This window comes from Dipteris shenzhenensis, chromosome 31 (assembly GCF_047967505.1).
Source record: "Dipteris shenzhenensis isolate YYH24624 ecotype China chromosome 31, Dip_SZ_1.0, whole genome shotgun sequence".
NCBI classification, from domain to species: domain Eukaryota; kingdom Viridiplantae; phylum Streptophyta; class Polypodiopsida; order Gleicheniales; family Dipteridaceae; genus Dipteris; species Dipteris shenzhenensis.
The window spans coordinates 4,467,250-4,477,900 of NC_141626.1; positions in this window are offsets into that span (position 1 = coordinate 4,467,250).

Genomic DNA, 10,651 nt, shown 5'->3' on the forward strand with positions numbered 1-10,651 from the left:
CCACATGGGCAGCTTATTGGCTGCCATGTGGGTGGCAAACTCAAGAGGGAAAACAAAGAAGAGGGGGCTGCCATATGGGCAGCATCTAGGCTGCCATATAACCAATCAGGAAAAGGAACACAGGATGGCAGCACATAGGTTGCCATGTGGGCAGCTCAACCAGAGAATTACCCGGCCATGAGTGGAGCTCTTGGTGGAGATTTGGAAAAGTCATCTCCCCATTTGTAAGCCCCCATCTGAGGAGAGCATGGGTGGGGGGGGGGACTTAGGTTTAGGGATGCCACCGCTTGCCACATGGGCAGCTTATTAGCTGCCATGTGGCAGCATCTAGGCTGCCATGTGGGCAGCATATAACCAATCAGGAAAAGGAACACAAGATGGCAGCACATCGGCTGCCACGTGGGTAGCTCAACCAGAGAATTACCCAGCCATGAGTGGAGCTCTTGGTATAGAGATTTTGTATGGAGGTAACATGTGACAAGGTGGAATAGTTCACAGCAGTGTTGTGTAAGATCTAGAGCCTGGAAGATGTCGACTAGAGCATGGAGGCCCGTGCAAGACTGCGTGGACATCCTAGAGCAGTCAGGTCGAGATTGGATGGCTTGGAAGAGATGGTATAGGCCAAGAGTGCATCGATCTGTAGGCGCCTTCATGACAGGTGTTTGCAATAGCATGTATGAGGTTGGTATGAAAGATCTAGGGCTAGAGAAGGCTGGAGCTAATAGGTGCCTGGTAGGAGCAGACCAAGTGCCAGAGATCACAGCTGAAACAGGCCCAAGCAAATGGTGAACAGATGCAGCATGGGGCAACTGTTAGGTTGGCAGGATCTGGGGAAGAGATGCCCTCTAGGTCGGGGCAAGGAGCTGAGAAAGCTTGGGCCAGTGGCACAATTCCACATCGCCATGCGAGCCAAAAAGGGGTAGCAAAAAGGCTGCCTAATGGTGTGCTGGACAGGATGGAATCACATAGGCTGCCATGTGGGCAGCTCAACTAGAGAACTACCCGGCCATGACTGGAGCTCTTGGTGCAGAGATTTTGTATGGAGGTGACATGTGACAAGGTGGAGAAGTTCGCAGCAACTGTTTGCCACATGGGCAGCTTATTGGCTGCCATGTGGGTGGCAAAATCAAGAGGGAAAACAAAGAAGAGGGGGCTGCCATATGGGCAGCATCTAGGCTGCCATGTGGGCAACATATAACCAATCAGGAAAAGGAACACAGGATGGCAGCACATAGGCTGCCATGTGGGCAGCTCAACCAGAGAATTACCCGGCCATGAGTCGAGCTCTTGGTGCAGAGATTTTGTATGGAGCTGACATGTGACAAGGTGGAATAGTTCGCAGCAGTGTTGGGTAAGATCTGGAGCCTGGAAGATGTCGACTAGAGCATGGAGGCCTATGCAAGACTGCGTGGACATCCTAGAGCAGTCGGGTCGAGATTGGATGGCTTGGAAGAGATGGTATAGGCCAAGAATGCATCGATCTGTAGGCGCCTTCATGACAGGTGTCTGCAATAGCATGTATGAGGTTGGTATGACAGATCTAGGGCTAGAGAAGGCTGGAGCTAACAGGTGCCTGGTAGGAGCAGACCAAGTGCCAGAGATTAGGGTTGAAACAGGTTGCCATGTGGGTGGCAAACTCAAGAGGGAAAACAAAGAAGAGGGGGCTGCCATATGGGCAGCATCTAGGCTGCCATGTGGGCAGCATATAACCAATCAGGAAAAGGAACACAGGATGGCAGCAGATAGGCTGCCATGTGGGCAGCTCAACCAGAGAATTACCCGGCCATGAGTGGAGCTCTTGGTGTAGAGATTTTGTATGGCGGTGACATGTGACAAGGTGGAATAGTTCGCAGCAACCATTTGCCACATGGCCAGCTTATTGGCTGCCATGTGGGTGGCAAACTTAAGAGGGAAAACAAAGAAGAGGGGGCTGCCATCATATGGGCAGCATCTAGGCTGCCATGTGGGCAGCATATAACCAATCAGGAAAAGGAACACAGGATGGCAACACATAGGCTGCCATGTGGGCAGCTCAACCAGAGAATTACCCGGCCATGAGTGGAGCTCTTGGTGGAGAGATTTCGTATGGAGCTGACATGTGACAAGGTGGAATAGTTCGCAGCAGTGTTGGGTAAGATCTGGAGCCTGGAAGATGTCGACTAGAGCATGGAGGCATGTGCCAGACTACGTGGACATCCTAGAGCAGTCGGGTCGAGATTGGATGGCTTGGAAGAGATGGTATAGGCCAAGAGTGCTTCAATCTGTAGGCACCTTCATGACAGGTGTCTGCAATAGCATGTATGAGGTTGGTATGACAGATCTAGGGCTAGAGAAGGCTGGAGCTAATAGGTGCCTGGTAGGAGCAGACCAAGTGCCAGAGATCAGGGTTGAAACAGGCTGCCATGTGGGTGGCAAACTCAAGAGGGAAAACAAAGAAGAGGGGGCTGCCATATGGGCAGCATCTAGGCTGCCATGTGGGCAGCATATAACCAATCAGGAAAAGGAACACAGGATGGCAGCACATAGGCTGCCATGTGGGCAGCTCAACCACAGAATTACCTGGCCATGAGTGGAGCTCTTGGTGCAGAGATTATTTTGTATGGAGGTGACATGTGACAAGGTGGAATAGTTCGCAGCAACCATTTGCCACATGGGCAGCTTATTGGCTAACATGTGGGTGGCCAACTCAAGAGGGAAAACAAAGAAGAGGGGGCTGCCATATGGGCAGCATTTAGGCTGCCATGTGGGCAGCAAATAACCAATCAGGAAAAGGAACACAGGATGGCAGCACATAGGCTGCCATGTGGGCAGCTCAACCAGAGAATTACCAGGCCATGAGAGCTCTTGGTGCAGAGATTTTGTATGGAGGTTACATGTGACAAGGTGGAATAGTTCGCAGAAGTGTTGGGTAAGATCTGGAGTCTGGAAGATGTCGACTAGAGCATGGAGGCCCGTGCAAGACTGCATGGACATCCTAGAGCAGTCGGGTCGAGATTGGATGGCTTGGAAGAGATGGTATGGGCCAAGAGTGCATCGATCTGTAGGCACCTTCATGAGCAGACCAAGTGTCAAAGATCAGGGTTGAAACAAGCCCAAGCAAATGGTGAACAGATGCAGCATGGGGCAACTGTTAGGTTGGCAGGATCTGGGGAAGAGATGCCCTATAGGTCGGGGCAAGGAGCTGAGAAAGCTTGGGGTAGTGGCACAATTCCACATGGCCATGCGAGCCAAAAAGGGGTAGCAAAAAGGCTGCCTATTGGTGTGCTGGACAGACCAACAAGGTTAGCCAAGTAGGCCTACTGGGTCGGCCAGTAGGGCTTCGGCCAACCAACCCAATGGGTCAGCCAGCAAGAGGGGGCATCCTGCCCTATAAAGAGGGAGCCCCTTGGGCTCAATACTCATTTAGATTGGGGTTTAGACCCTAGCCCATAGCAGCAGGAGAAGCACCAAGGAATCCAAAGTAGATTGGAGCTGATGCTGCCTGCCTCGAAGTCTCTTCAGGAGCACAGCAGGTGCAGTAAGGGAGCTGGCTAACAAAGAGCTCACAAGGGTGTCATTTTTGCTGTGTTTTAAGGGCAGCAAGGTGGCCGGTACATATCCTAATAAATGAACATACTGCAGCAGCTTTTGGGCAGCAGAGAGAGTGCTTACGAGAGATCACCTCAGGAACAGATTGAAGTTGCAAGCTCAAAATGCATATGATTAAAGGGGATTTGAGGTTGCCAGTAAATACATGCATTTGCATAAGTGGCAACACACGCAAGGAGCTTTGTATTTTTTTTCTCCTCTGCAGGGGAGTGCCACGTGGCTTGCAGGAGAAGGCTCAACTCAGCCCAGTTGGAGAAGGCTTGCAGGAGGAGAATGCCATGTGGCTTGCAGGAGATGTTGGAAAAGTCATCTCCCCATTTCTAAGCCCCCATCTGAGGAGAGCATGGGTGGGGGGGGGGACTTAGGTTTAGGGATGCCACCGTTTGCCACATGGGCAGCTTATTAGTTGCCATGTGGGTGGCAAACTCAAGAGGGAAAACACAGAAGAGGGGGTTGCCATATGGGCAGCATCTAGGCTGCCATGTGGGTAGCATCATGTGGGTAGCATATAACCAATCAGGAAAAGGAACACAGGATGGCAGCACATAGGCTGCCATGTTGGCAGCTCAACCAGAGAATTACCCGGCCATGATCGGAGCTCTCTCTGCAGGGGAGTGCCACGTGGCTTGCAAGAGAAGGCTCGACTCAGCTCAGTTGGAGAAGGCTTGCAGGAGGAGAATGCCATGTGGCTTGCAGGAGATGTTGGAAAAGTCATCTCCCCATTTGTAAGCCCCCATCTGAGGAGAGCATGGGTGGGGGGGGGGACTTAGGTTTAGGGGTGCCACTGTTTGCCACATGGGCAGTTTATTAGTTGCCATGTAGGTGGCAAACTCAAGAGGGAAAACAAAGAAGAGGGGGCTGCCATATGGGCAGCATCTAGGCTGCCATGTGGGCAGCATATAACCAATCAGGAAAAGGAACACAGGATGGCAGCACATAGGCTGCCATGTGGGTAGCTCAACCAGAGAATTACCCGGCCATGAGTGGAGCTCTTGGTGCAGAGATTTTGTATGGAGGTGACATGTGACAAGGTGGAATAGTTCACAGCAACCGTTTGCCACATGGGCAGCTTATTGGCTACCATGTGGGTGGCAAACTCAAGAGGGAAAACAAAGAAGAGGGGGCTGCCATATGGGCAGCATCTAGGCTGCCATGTGGGCAGCATATAACCAATCAGGAAAAGGAACACATGATGGCAGCACATAGGCTGCCATGTTGGTAGCTCAACCAGAGAATTACCCGGCCATGAGTGGAGCTCTTGGTGCAGAGATTTTGTATGGAGCTGACATGTGACAAGGTGGAATAGTTCGCAGCAGTGTTGGGTAAGATCTGGAGCCTGGAAGATGTCAACTAGAGCATGGAGGCCCGTGCAAGACTGTGTGGACATCCTAGAGCAGTCGGGTCGAGATTGGATGGCTTGGAAGAGATGGTATAGGCCAAGAGTGCATCGATCTGTAGGCGCCTTCATGACAGGTGTCTGCAATAGCATGTATGAGGTTGGTATGACAGATCTAGGGCTAGAGAAGGCTGGAGCTAATAGGTGCCTGGTAGCAGCAGACCAAGTGCCAGAGATCAGGGTTGAAACAGGCTGCCATGTGGGTAGCAAACTCAAGAGGGAAAACAAAGAAGAGGGGGCTGCCATATGGGCAGCATCTAGGCTGCCATGTGGGCAGCATATAACCAATCAGGAAAAGGAACACAGGATGGCAGCACATAGGCTGCCATGTGGGCAGCTCAACCACAGAATTACCCGGCCATGAGTGGAGCTCTTGGTGCAGAGATTTTGTATGGAGGTGACATGTGACAAGGTGGAATAGTTCACAGCAACCGTTTGCCACATGGGCAGCTTATTGGCTGCCATGTGGGTGGCAAACTCAAGAGGGAAAACAAAGAAGAGGGGGCTGCCATATGGGCAGCATCTAGGCTGCCAAGTGGGCAGCATATAACCAATCAGGAAAAGGAACACAGGATGGCAGCACATAGGCTGCCATGTGGGTAGCTCAATCAGAGAATTACCCGGCCATGAGTGGAGCTCTTGGTGCAGAGATTTTGTATGGAGGTTACATGTGACAAGGTGGAATAGTTCGCAGCAGTGTTGGGTAAGATCTGGAGTCTGGAAGATGTCGACTAGAGCATGGAGGCCCGTGCAAGACTGCGTGGGCATCCTAGAGCAGTCGGGTCGAGATTGGATGGCTTGGAAGAGATGGTATGGGCCAAGAGTGCATCGATCTGTAGGCGCCTTCATGAGCAGACCAAGTGCCAGAGATTAAGGTTGAAACAGGCCCAAGCAAATGGTGAACAGATGCAGCATGGGGCAACTGTTAGAGGTTGGCAGGATCTGGGGAAGAGATGCCCTATAGGTCGGGGCAAGGAGCTGAGAAAGCTTGGGGTAGTGGCACAATTCCACATGGCCATGCGAGCCAAAAAGGGGTAGCAAAAAGGCTACCTATTGGTGTGCTGGACAGACCAGCAAGGTTAGGCAAGTAGGCCTACTGGGTCAGCCAGTAGGGCTTCGGCCAACCAACCCAATGGGTCAGCCAGCAAGAGGGCGCATCCTGCCCTATAACGAGGGAGCCCCTTGGGCTCAATACTCATTTAGATTGGGGCTAAGACCCTAGCCCATAGCAGCAGGAGAAGCACCAAGGAATCCAAAGTAGATTGGAGCTGATGCTGCCTGCCTCGAAGTCTCTCTAGGAGCACAGCAGGTGCAGTAAGGGAGCTGGCTAACAAAGAGCTCACAAGGGTGTCATTTTTGCTGTGTTTTAAGGGCAGCAAGGTGGCCGGTACATATCCTAATAAATGAACATATTGGAGCAGCTTTTGGGCAGCAGAGAGAGTGCTCACGAGAGATCACCTCAGGAACAGATTGAAGTTGCAGGCTCAAAATGCATATGATTGAAGGGGATTTGAGGTTGCCAGTAAATACATGCATTTGCATAAGTGGCAACACACGCAAGGAGCTTTGTATTTTTTTTCTCCTGTGCAGGGGAGTGCCACGTGGCTTGCAGGAGAAGGCTCAACTCAGCCCAATTGGAGAAGGCTTGCAGGAGGAGAATGCCATGTGGCTTGCAGGAGATGTTGGAAAAGTCATCTCCCCATTTCTAAGCCACCATCTGAGGAGAGCATGGGTGGGGGGGGAGACTTAGATTTAGGGATGCCACCGTTTGCCACATGGGCAGCTTATTAGTTGTCATGTGGGTGGCAAACTCAAGAGGGAAAACAAAGAAGAGGGGGCTACCATATGGGCAGCATCTAGGCTGCCATGTGGGCAGCATATAACCAATCAGGAAAAGGAACACATGATGGCAGCACATAGGCTGCCATGTTGGCAGCTCAACCAGAGAATTACCCAGCCATGATCGGAGCTCTCTCTGCAGGGGAGTGCCATGTGTCTTGCAGGAGAAGGCTCAACTCAGCTCAGTTGGAGAAGGCTTGCAGGAGGAGAATGCCATGTGGCTTGCAGGAGATGTTGGAAAAGTCATCTCCCCATTTGTAAGCCCCCATCTGAGGAGAGCATGGGTGGGGGGGGGACTTAGGTTTAGGGATGCCACTGTTTGCCACATGGGCAGCTTATTAGTTGCCATGTGGGTGGCAAACTCAAGAGGGAAAACAAAGAAGAGGGGGCTGCCATATGGGCAGCATCTAGGCTGCCATGTGGGCAGCATATAACCAATCAGGAAAAGGAACACAGGATGGCAGCACATAGGCTGCCATGTGGGCAGCTCAACCAGAGAATTACCCGGCCATGAGTGGAGCTCTTGGTGCAAAGATCTTGTATGGAGGTGACATGTGACAAGGTGGAATAGTTCACAGCAACCGTTTGCCACATGGGCAGCTTATTGGCTGCCATGTGGGTGGCAAACTCAAGAGGGAAAACAAAGAAGAGGGGCTGCCATATGGGCAGCATCTAGGCTGCCATGTGGGCAGCATATAACCAATCAGGAAAAGGAACACAGGATGGCAGCACATAGGCTGCCATGTGGGTAGCTCAAGCAGAGAATTACCCGGCCATGAGTGGAGCTCTTGGTGCAGAGATTTTGTATGGAGCTGACATGTGACAAGGTGGAATAGTTCGCAGCAGTGTTGGGTAAGATGATTGAAGGGGATTTGAGGTTGCCAGTAAATACATGCATTTGCATAAGTGGCAACACACGCAAGGAGCTTTGTATTTTTTTTCTCCTCTGCAGGGGAGTGCCACGTGGCTTACAGGAGAAAGCTCATCTCAGCTCAGTTGGAGAAGGCTTGCAGGAGGAGAGTGCCATGTGGCTTGCAGGAGATGTTGGAAAAGTCATCTCCCCATTTGTAAGCCCCCATCTGAGGAGAGCATGGGTGGGGGGGGGGGACTTAGGTTTAGGGATGCCACCGTTTGCCACATGGGCAGCTTATTAGCTGCCATGTGGGTGGCAAACTCAAGAGGGAAAACAAAGAAGAGGGGGCTGCCATATGGGCAGCATCTAGGCTGCCATGTGGGTAGCATATAACCAATCAGGAAAAGGAACACGGATGGCAGCACATAGGCTGCCATGTGGGCAGCTCAACCAGAGAACTTCCTGGCCATGAGTGGAACTCTTGGTGCAGAGATTTTGTATGGAGGTGACATGTGACAAGGTGGAATAGTTCGCAGCAACCGTTTGCCACATGGGCAGCTTATTGGCTGCCATGTGGGTGGCAAACCCAAGAGGGAAAACAAAGAAGAGGGGGCTGCCATATGGGCAGCATCTAGACTGCCATGTGGGCAGCATATAACCAATCAGGAAAAGGAACACAGGATGGCAGCACATAGGCTGCCATGTGGGCAGCTCAACCAGAGAATTACCCAGCCATGAGTGGAGCTCTTGGTGCGGAGATTTTGTATGGAGCTAACATGTGACAAGGTGGAATAGTTCGCAGCAGTGTTGGGTAAGATCTGGAGCCTGGAAGATGTCGACTAGAGCATGGAGGCCTATGCAAGACTACGTGGACATCCTAGAGCAGTCGGGTCGAGATTGGATGGCTTGGAAGAGATGGTATAGGCCAAGAGTGCATCGATATGTAGGTGCCTTCATGACAGGTGTCTGCAATAGCATGTATGAGGTTGGTATGGCGGATCTAGGGCTAGAGAAGTCTGGAGCTAATAGGTGCCTGGTAGGAGTAGACCAAGTGCCAGAGATCAGGGTTGAAACAGGCCCAAGCAAATGGTGAACAGATGCAGCATGGGGCAACTGTTAGGTTGGCAGGTTCTGGGGAAGAGATGCCCTATAGGTCGGGGTAAGGAGCTGAGAAAGCTTGGGCCAGTGGCACAATTCCACATGGCCATGCGAGCAAAAAAGGGGTAGCAAAAAGGCTGCCTATTGGTGTGCTGGACAGACCAACAAGGTTAGCCAAGTAGGTCTACTGGGTCAGCCAGTAGGGCTTCGGCCAACCAACCCAATGGGTCAGCTAGCAAGACGGGGCATCCTGCCCTATAAAGAGGGAGCCCCTTGGGCTCAATACTCATTTAGATCATCAGGAGAAGCTTGGGCCTCACCATTTGCTGCACGTCAGGGCAGCAAGGAGGTCAAGATTAAAGGTCAGACACTGCCTTACCTATGCTTTCAGGAAGGATAGCTTAAAGGTGTGTTTGTAGGGCACAACAACGAGGCCCACCAAAGCTCATAAGGGAGCACACAGGCTGAGTTTTTGGAGAGTGCCACGGATGTAGGAGGACAACACTGTTTTGTGTATTCACGAGGCACGTCTAGCCAAGCATTTTGCTGGTAGAGGGTGGCACATTGAAGACATCCATTTTGGTATTGTATCTATCTTTGGACGAAAATATAAAGCTTTGTTGGTTCTATATCTCCCCTGTGCATCTGCTCATTCACTCATTGCACATGTATATTAAATACACAAAGTAAAGAAGTTTTAGATTCCACTTACACAACCTCTTTTGTGTGAATTTCCTAGGCTCTATAAGACTTTTTGCTGCGTATCTTTTTACTAACATGGTATCAGGGCTCTGATGACGGAAGCTCACAAGAAGTGAAGCTTGAAGGCAATGACCTTGCTAAAGGACGACCTTGATTCAAAGCTTGGGGGAATCTACTTTGATGTCTGAAGGACGGTATCCTTTCAAGGGAGGCCGAGGTTCAGACAGGTGTACGAGGGCTTCTCTCTCTGCATGTAGGAACTATAAGACATTCTCTCTCTACATGTAGAACTTGCATATAGAAGTTGTATCCTCCGTTGCTCGAGCTCCATCTCCTGCACCTCCACCACCCTTTGTCTCCTGCACCTCCACCACCCTCCGTTGCTCGAGCTCCAGCCTCCACCACCTCCGTCGCTCTTTGACGCCACCCTCCATCTCCTGCAGCTCCACCACGACCTCCAGCTCCTGCGGTGCCAACCCACTCCTCCTTCTCTCAGTGCCCTACCCTCTGCCTACTCCCCTCTGCCTACTCCTTGCCTTTGCAGCTTGCTACTACGGTCTGCAGCAAAGGGAGCCGAGCAAGGTCAAAGAGAGAGAGCAAGACGGTGTGTGTGTGAGGACCCGAATGCAAATCTGGAGGGGGCAAAGGCATGCAGAGTGCAGACATACGAGCACCCTTGAGCATCTATCTTCTATCTATTGCCTTCCCTTCCTTGCCTCATCCCATGCTCCTCTAGCACATAACAAAAATCACTTCAAACATCCACTTTGAGACGTAACTGAGCATCATCGGCCCAAAAGTGAAGGAAAAGTATCCCCTCACTCATGGAGGTACATTGGAGGTTTGTGGCATAAAGAAAAAGGTGAGGGAGTGTGATTCAGTTTATGGAATCTAGACCATGGAGGGTCCATGTAGTGAGGCGAAGGGGTGCAATGACTATTTCATTGCATGCGCTGAAAACAAAAGAATATGGATTAAATCAAATATAAAGGAAATGGGGAGGGGGGGATAAAGGTGTAAGGCATTAGCTTAATTTATACGTGGGGGTGTATGTCATTACGTATCTATCTATATCTATATCTATCTATACTATCTATTAAGGAGGGAGAGAGCCAACCTTGCCACATGTCATCACGAGACCTTGCCACATGTCATCACGAGAGGAGGAGCTGGGA